Source organism: Hemitrygon akajei, chromosome 4, assembly GCF_048418815.1.
Source record: "Hemitrygon akajei chromosome 4, sHemAka1.3, whole genome shotgun sequence".
NCBI lineage: Eukaryota > Metazoa > Chordata > Chondrichthyes > Myliobatiformes > Dasyatidae > Hemitrygon > Hemitrygon akajei.
In genome coordinates this window covers 131,265,531-131,279,987 of record NC_133127.1, presented here as the reverse complement: position 1 = coordinate 131,279,987, position 14,457 = coordinate 131,265,531, and the positions used below count along the sequence as shown (strand labels likewise).

General features: G+C 41.5%; 1 protein-coding gene across 2 annotated transcripts in view; it reads left to right on the top strand.

Moving 5' to 3' along the window:
- Positions 1 to 1,235: 1,235 nt before the first annotated feature.
- amotl1 (angiomotin like 1) overlaps positions 1,236 to 14,457 on the top strand; it is a 148,372-nt gene continuing 135,150 nt past the window's right edge. For both annotated transcript variants that reach the window (XM_073043316.1, XM_073043315.1), the window contains exon 1: positions 1,236 to 1,361. The gene's annotated coding sequence lies outside the window, so the exon portion shown is untranslated. The remainder of the gene's footprint in view (positions 1,362 to 14,457) is intronic.

Here is a 14,457-nt window from a genome sequence, read left to right as displayed (position 1 = left end):
AGTAGATTCTTGATATGGGAGAAGGCTGGAGACTGGAGCTGAGAGGTAAATTGGATCAGCCATGATGAAATGGCGGAGCAGACTCAATGGGCCAAATGGCAGACTTCTGCTCCTGTGTCTTATGGTCTTATACGTAATAAAAGTTCAAAATTGCAATCATATAGTAGCTAATACATTACTTAATTACAATTACAAATGTATGACTGTAATTTTTATGATAATAATGTACTGCAGAAGCCAAGGGGTGAATGGAGTTGTCCAGGGAGAGGTAGCTCCTCTAGTAAAGAGGCTTGTCGTGCCCATTATGGGGCACCTGACTCACCTTTGGTCTTCACTGAACACTTAGCTCTCACTTGTGGCTCCAAGTAGCTGTTTGCATGTGGTAGTGACCACATCCCAGTACACTACTTCAAAAGGCATGCTGAACCAGGTTGAGGGTAGCCAGCTGATCTCGTGCCCCGTGAGAGAGGGACGTGCCTGTCCTGGCAAGCTGATTCAGCCCCCGTAGACTGGGTAAATGAGATCCAACGGCCAGAAAGGCAGTTCGGCAACACTTCACAAAGAATGAAGGGCATAACGAAGCACCAAAGTCATGGTCAGCCTCTGCAAGCAAGGAAGATCTCAGTTATGGCATCTGTTTGTATCACTGGACCTGGACTTCTGAGGTCAGAGAATAGAATTGCCCCAGTGCAATGGTTTTTCCATTTAAAAATGTCTCCCACACAGGTTTCTTCATGTAATTCACTTGATCCAAGCACAACAGAAGAACTGAACAAATCTAACTGTCATCGCGGATATGATGGACAAATAAAATTTAAGCAGTAGCCAATGTAAATAAACTATTGGTTGATGCTCCGGTGTGAACCAGCCGTTCTATCAGAAGCACCCAACGTGTTGAGACACATGCAAGTGAAGCGAGCTCTAGGTCCTGCCACAGTTCAATGTAATTTTAATTTTGCTGTCAGTCTTTAATAAACATTCTTTGCTTATGATGCATTATTAAAATAACAAGGTTATATCAAATAACAGAAAACTTTCATGTTTTGGAGAAGACCAAAGCACAAATTTTTCTTGAATACTGTTTTCAAAGTAAGTCTCATGCATCATATAATCCATTCATCACTTGAAAGAATATGTTTAGTGTAAGCGTGTTGTAAAGTTTCCAGCAAAAAGCAAGTTCAACCAACACACCTGATGTATACAAGCCCAGACATGGCTGCATTCCTCCCTCAGAAGGAACTAGTATTAGTTGGATCAATCTGTTCTACGAGCTAGGAGTTCAGTATTTTTAAATGATGTGGATTGCAAAGAAAACCCTGTAAAACTTCATCACGCAAGGCTTTATGTTTCTTTTTAACAAGGTAAGAAACTGAAAAGGGTATTTATTCCTAGATATATACCAAACAATACTGGGATGTTTGATAATGGTTGAGTTCTTGCTGTTTCATGAATCGAGAACAAAGAAAAGACTGAGTGTGTGAACTGTGGCTTCTGATTGTGTAAAAAAAAACCTTTGTCTTTATTTTTGAGAGAAATTTATTGATTCTGATTCAAATAAAAAGGGAAGTCAAGCATATCCCTTAATAAGGTTGGATTTTTAAAATTATTTCCATTGAAATGTGGTTTTACTAAGCACAAGCTTCATGGGATCTGGTTCAGAAATTTTAAAATGCAGTCTGTAATTGCTTAATACTGTGTTGAAATAAATATTCTGAATTTTTTTAATATGGCTACTGTTGTATAGGATGTTACCACTTTATAATAAGTGTAACAATTGCATGTTCTAATCATTTTTCACAATAATTTAACACTGTTTAGATTTTATTTTCATGTAAACTTAGAATTCAAGCTAAGTTTATAGCTTATACGAAGCATTTAATTATCTAAAATGGAATATTCTGAAAACATTCTATTAACCTTGCTACATGAATTATCCTTACAAACTTGCTGTTTAATAATCACATCTTTTTTTCCTTGTTGTGGGAATTTTGTTGCTCATATTTTGGTTTAATAGTCTAATGTGGCTTTAAAAACATAGCATTGTAACTCAGTTCTTATCTGGTGGATAATCCCTTTCATTAATGTGCCCGCAATAGTTTGATTTTTTTTTATTTTTACTGATAAGTGATCAACCAATTGTTACAAGAATTTAGCAACTGTGACAGTTAGCTGGTGAGACCTGTATGTGATCTGCACAATATTAAAGTGAGCTAAATAGCTTTTTCACCTGTTTAACTTACAAACCCTATAACGTGAATCAATTGGGAGGAAAGAAATCCACTGGTATTCATTTCCTCTGCTATTTGGTGTCCTTGCAGTAAGCTACATCTGCACGAGATCTCACATGATGTTCATATAACCAACTGGGCAAAACTCAGTCTCTTGATTGATACATAAAGGCAGATTATGCTCAAGAAAGAGTAGAAGGCTGCTCAAGCTGGCATTGAAAATCCCTGTTCTTTCTGTTCTATGCACCAACAATACCTGACTGAAATCACACCTATCATTAGCACTGACCTTCACAAAGGAAGAGTCAGTGGAAGAAGAATGAATAAATAGTAGTGAGACCAGCAAAAATGCAACAAAATATGCATTTCATTGATTGTTAAGGCTTTATAGCCAAGTTTCTTTAACTCCAGATAAAACTATTGAGAAAGGGCCTGATATTGCTGAGCAAATTTGTGGGCCTGAAGATAGACAAGTCCCCTGGACCTGATGGAATGCATCCCAGGGTACTGAAAGAAATGGCAGAGGTTATAGCTAAGGCTTTGGTGATAACTTACCAAAATTCTCTGGACTCTGGGCTGGTCCCGGCGGACTGGAAGATGGTAAATGTCACGCCACTGTTCAAAAAAAGTATGTAGGTTAAAGGCAGGTAATTATATGCCATTTAGAATAACATCTGTAGTAGGGAAAATACTAGAAGAAATAGCAAGGCATCGGGAAAGAAATGAATCCCTCAGATAGTCATAACGTGGATTCAGCAAAGCCAGATCCTGTTTGACAAACTTCCTGGAGTTCTTTTGAGGATATAACAAGTGCAATGGATAGAGGGGAACAGATGGGCATCATTTATTTAGATTTCCAGAAGGCATTCAGAAAAGGTGCCACATAAAAGACTTATCCATAAGATAAGGATGAATAGAGTTGGGGGGTGATAGATCAGCATGGATAGAGGATTGGTTAACTAATAGAAAGCAGAGAGTTGGGACATACGGGTGTTACTCTGGCTGACAATCTGTGGTGAGCGGTGTGCCACAGAGGTCGGTGCTGGGCCCGCAACTGTTCACAATATACATTAACGACTTGGAAGAAGGGGCCGAGTGTAGTGTATCTAAGTTTGCTGATGGCACTAAATTGAGTGGAAAAGCAAATTGTGTAGAGGATATAGAGTCTGCAGAGAGATATTGGTAGGTTAAGTGAGTGGGCAAGGGTCTGGCAGGTGGAGTATAACATTGGTAAATGTGAGGTCATCCACTTTGGAAGATCAGATTATTTCTTAAGTGATAAAGAATGCAGCATGCTGCTGTGCAGAGGGAATCGGGAGTGCTTGTGCATGAATCACAAAAGGTTGATTTGCAGGTGCAGCAGCCTACCAAGCAGGCAGATGGAACGTTGGCCTTCATTGCTAGAGGGATTGAATTTAAGAGTAAACATATTAGAGCTCAATAATAATTATGAAACAAAGTGGAATTATGCTCAATGTGTGGACCACAATAAGTGTGGAAGGAAATACAGCTATAGGTTTTTGTTACATTAATGCATAAAATAAAAACAACAAAATTCTGGTCTTGATCACAAGGCGTGGAACATGAAGGCAAATACATAGCAATGAAGATTAAACTGTAGAGGAAATCAGGGTACTGTACTGAGTGTTGCATTGGGGTGAGCATCAGGATTTGGAAGCTTTAGAGCCATAGAACACTACAGCACAGAAAGAGGACCTTCAGCCCTTCCAAGCCATGATGAACTATTATTCTGTCTGGTTCCATTAACCGGCACCTGGACCATAGCCCCGGTACCCCTTCCATCCCTGTACCTGTCCAAATTTCTCTTAAGTGTTGAAATCAAACCAGCATCCACCACACATGCTGGCAGCTCATTCCACACTCCCACCGCCCTCTGAGTGAAGAAGTTCCTCCTCAGGTTCCCCTTAAATATTTCACCTTTCACCCTTAACCCATGACCTCTAATTGTGGTCTCACACAAGCTCAGTGGAAAAAGGCCTGTTTGCATTTGCCTTATGTATGCCTCCCATAATTTCTTATTGTGCTATTATATATTTAGGCTCTAGGGAGTTAAGTCCTAAACTTTTCAACCTTTCCAATAACTCAGTTCCTCAAGTCCTGGCAACACCCTTGGAACTTTTCACTGCATGTTTTCAATCTTATTGACATCTTGCCTGTAGGTCGGTGACCAGAACTGTACACAATATTCCAAATTAGACCTCACCAACTTCAATATAACATCCCTATCCCTGTACTCAACACTCTGATTTGTGAGTCCAATGTGCCAAAAGCTCTCTTTATGATTCTATCTAACTGTGATGCCGCTTTCAAGGAATTATAGATCTGTATTTCCAGATCCCTCTATTTTACCACACTCCTCAGTGCCCTATCACTCACCATGCAAGTCCTACCTTGGTTTGTCCTCCCAAACTGCAACACCTCACACTCGTCTGCATTAAATTACATCTGCCATTTTTCAGCTCATTCTTTCAGCTGTTCCATATCCACTGAAAACTTTGATAGCCTTCCTTACTGTGCATTACATCCCCAAATTCTCTGATTACCACATTATAATCCGGGGCATTGATATAAATAACAAAGAACAGACCCAGTACCAATTCCTGCAACACACCATTAGTCACAGGCCTGCAGTCGGAGAGGCAACCTTCTAATAACATTCTCTGGCTTCTCCCACAAAGTCTAGACCATAAAACATAGGAGAAGAATTAGGCCATTCAGCCATCTAGTCAGCTCAGCCAATCTGTCACGGCTGATTCTGGATCAACCACATATACCTGGCTTCTCACCAAATCCTCATAGAGGCCCACAGCTACCAAACACTCCTCATATGGTAACCCCTTCATTCCCAGAACCATCCTTGTGAACGTCCTCTGGACTCTATCCAATAACACATCCTTTCTGAGATAAGGGGCCGAAAACTGTTGACAATACTCCTGACTAGAGTCTTATAAAGACTCAGCATTATCTCCTTGATTTTATATTCTATTCCCCCTTGAAATAAATGTCAACATTGCATTTGGCTTCTTTACCACAGACACAACCTGTAAATTAGCTTTCTGGGAGTTTGCACAAGGACTCCAAAGTCCCTCTGCACCTCCGACATTTGAATTTTCTCTCCACTTAGATAATAGTCCGCATTATTGTTCCTTTTACCAAAATGCATTATCATACATTTCCCAACACTGTATTCCATCTGCCACTTTCTTGCCCATTCTTCCAATTTGTCTAAGTCTTGCTACAATTGTATTGCTTCCTCAGCACTACCTACCCCTCCACCTAATTTCATATCATCCACAAACTTTGCCACAAAGCCATCAATACCATTATCCAAATCACTGGCAACCAACCAGAAAAGGTCCCTTTTATTCTCACTCACTGCCTCCTGCCTGTCAGCCATTCCTCTATCCATGCCAGTTTTTGTCCTGTGACACCAGAGGCTTTTATCTTGTTAAGCAGCCTCATTTGTGGCACCTTATCAAATGCCTTCTAAAGATACAAGTAAATTGCATCTACTGCCTCTTCCTTGTCCACCCTGCTTGCTACTTCCTCAAAGTACCCTTAACAGATTCGTCAAACAAGATTTCCCTTTACAGATACCATGCTGACTTTGACTTATTTTATCATTAGCCTCCGAGTACCCCAAAACCTCATTCTCAGTAACAGATTCCATGACTACCCAGACGGGGTAGATGCCATGACTTCCATTTGGAAAAGCATCATATTTGGGAAACGCACAACGTTTGGGAGACTTTGCCAGTGACACCATATATCAAAAATGGAATTTAAAAATTGACCCACTGTTGGAATGAAGTACTTATAAAACATCTGTATTGGCCTAGACCCAGATCTTAGTTGCAATGTATGAACAAGATAATTGGATGGAAATCCAGAAAATGCAAGAAGCATTTCTGAAAAAATGGTAGGACCAATCTTCACCAGAATGGTCCTTCTCCCCACTGATGTTACTTAATCTGTTGAGTGTTTCTATTTCTGTTTCAGATTTGGTGATTGATAATTGGTTTATTACTGTCACATGCATCGAGGTACAATAAAAAATGTTGTTTTGCATGCCCAAGCTTTTTGCTTCAATTAGATAAACCAGTGCTCAGTATAGATTCAAAATTGATCGTGTGGATAGTCAGAGGCTTTTCCCCAGGTCTGAAATGGCTAGCACAAGAGGGTAGAGTTTTAAGGTGCTTGGAAGTAGGTACAGAGGAGATGTCAGGGCTAAGTTTTTTTACGCAGAGAGTGGTGAGTGCATGGAATGGGCTGCCAGCGGTAATGGTGGATGCAGAAACGATAGGGTCTTTTAAGAGACTCCTGGATGGCTACATGGAGCTTAGAAAAATAGAGGGCTGTGGGTAAAGCCTAGGTAGTTCTAAGGTAGGGGCATGATCGGTACAGCTTTGTGGGCTGACGTGCCTGTATTGTGCTGTATGTTTTCTATGTTCTATGTACTATAGATTAGCAGAATTAAAATCCAAAGTTCCATCTTTTATTTCATTCCATTCAATACAATACAAAAATAATCAATTTTTCAGAATTGTGATAAATTGAAACCAACAAATAAATTCCAGTTACAATCAATGTACTTAAATCATAGAGAATAATTTGTTTTAATTGAAATCTAATTTGAGGCGGTACTATTTTGTATTAAAGAATAAGGTTTAAATTACATTGTAATCAGAAGTCAAAATCAGGCAGGTTACGTACTGATCTAGTAATTCAAATAGTTTGTATTCAATTTGATGAAAAGTTAAAAGAGTCTTTTTTATTGCTATGTTGTGACTGAATTGGCAACTACTTGCTCAGCACTGATAATGTGTTAAACAGGAGTGCAATGGCAGCAAAATGCCATCAAATATTCTGACTTGCTTCCTGTCTCTTTAATCTGTGTTTCAATTTGATTAACTCAACTACACCAAAGACAATAATGTTAGAGCAGTTATTCGAGGAGGCAGCACAGCTCTCTTAATGAGAGGAAAATACATGGATATACGGTAGTTTACAGCTCTGGAATTGAAAATAAGACAGAGGAAGACTAGTAGTAATGAGCAAAATTGTAACTAATGGCAAAAATAAATGGGTTTTCTTTGGATAGAATGTAAAGTTGTAAAAAATCTCAAATCTGACCCCAGCCTTACTTGCACTAACCCATTTCTGGGCTTAACAGAGAACAGGAACAATGTACCCAAAACAGGAAGCTGATCCCCATTTTGAGGTGGTGGCCATCACATTTTATACCTTCATCAGTTTTAACATTAACCCGTAGGGTTTCCTGGACCTTAGGATGCCAGCAGCAAAAGGGAAGCGTGAGCTGCTCTGTGGAATGCCCCAGTGTTATCCAGCAGTGCTTGTGGGCCGGAAGGAGTAATTAAGTCTGCCATCTCATAAACAATGATATCCCGAGCTGACTGACACCCTCACAAACAATGACACTTCCTCTCCCCAATTAAAGATCTCCTCCAATCACTGACACCTCAGCAATTACTGACCATCCCCACAGACAATGACAGAGAGCCTCAGTGACACTGACATCCTCTTATTGTGAATCTCCTGTGATCACTGACCCTGCCTGCACACATTGGTATCCCACTGATCACTGATCCTTCTCCCAGCAACACTGACACGTTCTGTAGTTATTGAGTAGACCACACACAAAAAAATGTCTGCTGTCAAGATCAATGACCCTCTACGGTTTCTCCGACTTCACTCACCCCGTGAACATTGGCCTGTCTCACATTCATCAATTTGCCTGTGATTACTAATCCCTTACAAACACAGATAGTTCCTATATCATTGACAATATCAACCATCCTTCCCTCATCAATATCACTCTGGAAACAATAACACCTGCTCCCACAATTATTAACCCTTAATCCCCATCGATGCATTGATCTCACTTTGCCCCTATACAATGCCCCATGTTTCTTAAAACCATATATCATGTACTCCTTTCCCCACCACATCTCAAAACATTGAATCAAATCAGTAGAAAACCCATCTGCTTCTTGCATTGCTGAATGGAAATCAGATGGACTGAAAAAAGATTCATGGATGCACTCAAAGATTCCTTAAAATGTTTAATACCCCCAGTAACTCCTGGGGACTGGCCTATGTACACTCAGTGTGGAGATGGAGATGGGATGATGTAGAGAACCTTGAAATCATTCATCAGGAGTACAGAAAGCCCTCTAAGTGCAAAGAGTGGATCATCTCACAATCTAGTCACTTTCCACCTTGTCAACAACCTTCTCCTCTTTATCTCTCTGGTTACCACATTACCCTCATTAGCTACTTCAGAACCCACTGAACTGCAGGAGAAACAAGTCATCTTCGATCAAGTGTGACTGCCAAGGAAGAGGAGAATGAAGAAAAAGAAACATTTGTGGCATATATATTTCTCGTACCTTCCAACTGGAACTTCCCTTGAAACAGTGAAGGTTTATACCATACCTACTTTGTAATTTGATTCCTCAGAGAAAGCGAGAACACGTTTAGAATTTGTACCAATTCATGTCACTGCAGGTAGTACAACTATCTCACAGTGTTAGGTTTGACCTCATAGTTGTATGTGTGCAGTTTACACAATTTCTCTGTCACAGTATAGGGTTCGCCCAGGTGTTCTGGCTTCCACTAAGATCTAAAAGTGTTGTAGATTCATTGACTTTTGTAACTTAAGTAGGAGAAACCAGAGAGTTTTGTGGTTAATGATCATGTAGGAGTGAATAGGGAAACTTAAAATGTGGGAGAATGGGAGTGTTAAGGATTGGCATAGACTCAATGAGTCAACTTATGAGGAATGCTTCACTATCCAGATCCAAAAACTATTGGCCCTTGGCCTGGGAGTATCTTCTCTGATAATCACAAAAGGAGGAATCAAGATACATGCTTGATCATCAGCCAGCTTCTCTGTTTGTAATGTCACTGCATAGAATCCATTAGTTAATAAACAAATTATATATTTTCTTTTAGAACCATAGAGAAAAGAGCCTTTGTTTTTACCATGGGCTCATCTAATGTTGCTGCTGCTTGTTAGGAATGAATGGAGTTTTTAAACATTAAATATTGCTGGTCATTGTACAAAGATATCATAATGAATGCAGAATGGCAACTCCACATATGCTGCCTTTCCCTACCCAGTACTTTATACTTAATCTAATGAGAGGCCAGTAGTGGAAAAAGGTAAAGGATATTAGCAATAGAGACAAGTTTCCAAATTGTATTAGCCTTTGGAATACTGTGGCCTAATTAGGCAGTGCCAGCATGGCTTGGTGCAGGGCAAGTTGTGCCTTACTAAATTGATAGAGGTTTTTTTAATGAGGTGATGAAAGTGGAGCTGTGGATGTTGTTTGTATGGATTTTAATAAGGCATTTGAGAAGGATCAGAGGAAGCTCATCCAGAAGATTAAGATGCATGGATCAATGGGGGAATTGGCCATTTGGATTCAGAACTGGCTTGCTAATAGAAGACAGAGGCTGATGGTCAAAGGGGCTTATTCTAGCTAGAGGTCTGTGATTTGTGGCGTTCTGCAGAGATCAGTGCTGGGATGCCTGCCATTTGTGATGCACATAAATGATCTGGATGAAAATTAAATAAGTAGTTTAGTAAGTTTGCAGATGATATGAAGATTGGTGGTGTTGTGAATATTGTAGATGACTGGCAAAGACTACAACAGGATGTACAGGGCCTATAAAAAGTATTCACCCCCCCTTGAAAGTTTTCATGTTTTATTGTTTTACAACATTGAGGATTTAATTTGGCTTTTTTGACATTGAACAGAAAAAGACTCTTTCGTGTCAAAGTGAAAACAGATCTCTACAAAGTGATATAAATTAATTACAAATACAAAACACAAAATAACTGATTATGCAAGTATTCACCCCCCCCCCTTTAATATGACACACCAAATCATCACTTGTGTAGACAATTGATGTTAGCCGTCACATAATTAGTTAAATGGAGAATCTGCTTTCGGAGACCTGTGTGCAATCAAGGTGCTTCGAATGATTGTAGTAAAAGTACACCTGTATCTGGAAGGTCCAACTGCTGGTGAGTCAGTATCCTGGCAAAAACGACACCATGAAGACAAAAGAACACACAAAGCAACTTTGTGAAAAGGATATTGAAAAGCACATGTTAGGAGACGGATACAAGAAAATTTCCAAGTCATTAAATATCCTTTGGAGTACAGTTAAGTCAATCAAGAAATGGAAAGAATGTGGCACAGCTCAAATTCTGCCTCGAGCAGGTCATCCCCAAAACCTGAGTGACCGCACAAGGGAACGAGTGAGGGAGGCCACCAAGAGAGCTATGACAACTCTGGAGAAGTTACAAGCTTCAGTGGCTGAGGCAGGAAAGACTGTGCATACAACAACTGTTGCCTAGGTGCTGCACCAGTCACAGCTTTATGGGAGAATAAAAAAGTTTCAACACTGTTGAAAAAAAAACATGAAATCTCGGCTAGAGTTTGCCAGTAGGCATGTGGGAGATTCTGAAGTCAGCTGGAAGAAGGTTCTATGGTTTGATGAAACAAAAATTGAGCTTTATAGCCATCAGACTAAACGCTATGTTTGGCATAAGCCAGACACCACACACCATCTAAAACACACCATCCCTACCGTAAAGCATGGTGGTGGCTGCATCATGCTGTGGGAATGTTTCACTGCAACAAGCCCTGGGAGGCTTGTGAAGGTAGAGGGTAAAATGAATGAAGCAAAATACAGGGAAATCCTGGAGGAAAACCTGGTGCAGTCTGCAAGAGAACTGCGACTTGGGAGAAGATTTGTTTTCCAGCAAGACAATGAGCCCAAGCCTAAAGTCAAAGCAACACAGGAAAGGCTTAAAAACAACTAAGTTATTGTCCTGGAGTGGTCAAGTCAGAGTCCAGACCTCAATCTAACTGAGAATTTGTGGCTGGACTTGAAAAGGGCTATTCACTCATGAACCCCATGCAGTCTGACTGAGCTTGAGCAGTTTTGTAAAGATAAATGGGAAGAATTGCAGTGTCCAGATGTGCAAAGCTGAAAGAGCCCATCCGCACAGACTCAAGGCTGTAATTGCTGCCAAAGGTGCATCTACTAAATATAGGCTTGAAGGAGGTGAATACTTATACAATCAATTATTTTGTGCTTTATACTTGTAATTAATTTAGATTACTTTGTAGAGACCTGTTTTCACGTTGATGCAAAAGAGTCTTTCTGTTGATCAGTGTAATAAAAAGCCAAATTAAATCCATTGTGATTCAGTGTTGTAAAACAATAAAACATGAAAACTTCCAAGGGGGATGAATACTTTTTATAGGCACTGTAGATCTGTTGTAGATATGGGCAGAGAAATGCCAAAAGAGTTTAGCCCAGCCAAAGGTGAAGTATTTCACCTTGGTAGGTCAAATATAAAGAGAAAAACTGTTAAGGGCAAGACACTTCCAAGCATTTCAATAGGAACTTGGGCCCTGGCAGATGGGACCTCCACCATTGGCTCCTCCATGGGGAACAGTGGGGATTGGTAGCCATGAAGTACTTCAAAGGGTGACAGCTGTGGCAGAAGAGTTGTATAGATTGTAGGACATTTCAGTCCAGAGCATAAAATTCTTCCTTGTGGAAGGATTAGAGGCAGTGAAGCATCACAGAAACTTCTCCATTTGCTGATTGTCTCTTTCTTACTTCTGACTTTTCCTCTCTCCTATGCCACAATGGTGCTGTGTAGAGTTGAATGTGTGCAAGAGCTCACCGTCTGGTCCTTGCTGGGAAAGGATGGACCTGACACCCACATCAAATGCATCCACCTCTGCCACAAAAGTTCCGGAGGGGCTCAGATGGTGGAGAGTTGTAGTGGTAGTGAAATATCTCCAGATCTTTGAAAGCATTGTCCATAGCAGCAGACCAAGTTATCTGTGAGGTAGATGAGAGGAGTGGTGATTTGGCTATAGTTCCTGATGAAACAGCAGTGCAAGTTGGAGAAGCCCAAAAAGCATTGTAGCTGTCTGATGGAGCACGGATGGGGCCACTTAACACACTTTCTCTGGATCCATGGTTATGTCTTGGGGTGAACCCAAGAAAGAAATAACTGGGGTGTAGACTGGCTGTTGTCTAACCTGCAGTACAATTTGTTTTTGAGAAGACGCTAAAGGACTGAAGGGTTGTGACAAACATGCTCTTGGGGGTTCTTGAAGAAGATGAAGATGTTGTCGAGGTAGATGAACGCATACACCTCGTAAATCTGTGGAGATGGAGGTAACTCCTAACCTCATGAAACCTCCACACGCATGTCTCAGAGGATTTTGCTAATGAAGGCTTAGAAAATGGCTGGACTGTTGGAGAGTCCAAAAGGCATCTCCAGTGGTTATTGTGAACACTGTCTTCCACTCATCCCCCAGCAGATATGGATCAGGTTGCATGCACTCCACAAGTCAAGTTTGGTGAAGATCTGGGTCCCTGGGAGTGTTTGAATGTGCTATCCATCAAGGGGCATGGATAGCTGTTCTTAATGGTGATTTTGTTGAGTCCACAATAGTCAATGCAGGGACGAAGACCCCAATCTTTCTGTTAGACAAAGAAGAATCCTGCACATGCTGGGGAATGGGATGGTCAAATGAGCCATGGCGTAGCGCTTTGGAAATGTAGTCATTCAATAATTGGGCATCAGGAGGGGAGAGGGAAAACAGCCAACCTCAGGAAAGGGTGGTTTCTGGGAGGAGGTTAGTCACGCAGCTGTGAGGTCTGTGAGGCGGCAGGATGCTGGCTTCCTTTTTAACTGAAGGTAATGGCTAAGTTGTGATATTCCTGTGGGGAATTTTGTGAGGCTGGGTGTTTCCTTCATCTCCAGGGACTTACGAGGTGAAGTCAACTGAGGTTACAGGCAGGTGGGTCCCTAACTCAGCAATGCACCGGATGACCGAGCAAACTGTGGGTCGTGAGTGGAGAGTGGGGAGTAACCCAGGATGAGAAGGGTGTTGGATGAGTCAGTCAGGTGGAACTGGATGGACTTGCAGTGTTCTCCAACACTCATGCACAGGCTGAGTGCACACTCTGGCTTGGGACTCCAAGGGATGTCCGTCAATGGCCATGATGTTGAAGGCCTGCGAGATAGGTTTGGTAGGGAGTCCAATCTGAGTGCACAGAGTCCGATCCAGAAAGTTGCCTGCTGCATCAGAATCCATCAGAGCCTCCTGTGAATGTAGAACTGTCAGAATATGGAGGACAGAGGGAGTGAGTTGGGCTATGGTACTGGAACAAAGGGCCAGGGGAGCTTACCAGATAAGTGCAGATATTGTTTTTCCACTAACCCTCACACTCTTGGGCCACTAAGGAAGGTCTCCCTAACTGCCTTGGTTCTGGAGATGTTGGTGATGAGGGTCCTGCAACCTGGTGGTCTGGATGATGATCTGGGAGATTGTCCCATGAGGTGCCTGTCAATATGGAGAGCCAGAGTGATGATGTTTTTGAGGTCAGTGAGCATCTCCCAGATATGCAGCTATCTTTTTTAGCACTCCAGGAGACCATTATGATCATGGACAAGCTGCACTTCCACACTCCAGCTGCACTCCAGTATAAGGGTCATAAATTGCACAGTGTAATCTAGCAAGGAGCAACTAGTTGAGGCCAGCTGGTTCAATGGGTGAAAGGGACTGTGGATGAGAGCTGGGTTTAAATAGGCTGCAGTTGATGAGTTGGAAACAAGTAGCAGGTGGCTCCTGTTAGCTGGGTGGAGACTGGGAGGTGTCTACCTGTGCAAGCATGACAATTATGAGAGTAGAGATCGAGTAGGCACACTGTATCTTTTCCCCCAAGGTTGAAATGCCTAATCCCAGAGGGTATGCATTTGATTGGAGAGCTGATGATTTTAAAGGAGGTGTGAGAGGCAATTTGTTTTTTTTTAAACACAGAGTGGTGGGTGCCTGGAATGGTGGTAGAGGCAGATACATTAGGGGCTTTTAAGAGATGTTTAAATAGGCACATGAATGTGAGGAAAATGGAAGGATAGGCAGAAGAGATTATTTTAGTTGGCCATCTGATTACTAATTTATTTGGTTTGGCACAACACTGTGGGCCGAAGTGCCCGTTCTTGTTCTGTACTCTTCTATGTTCTCTGAGTCAGAGCTTCGCAAGTCAGGGTCACACTTGGGTTTGGCATGGTGGTGATTTGGGATGGACTTCGAACTGGGAGGACTGAGCACCGGGGTGGCAGCCTACAGATTATGTACAG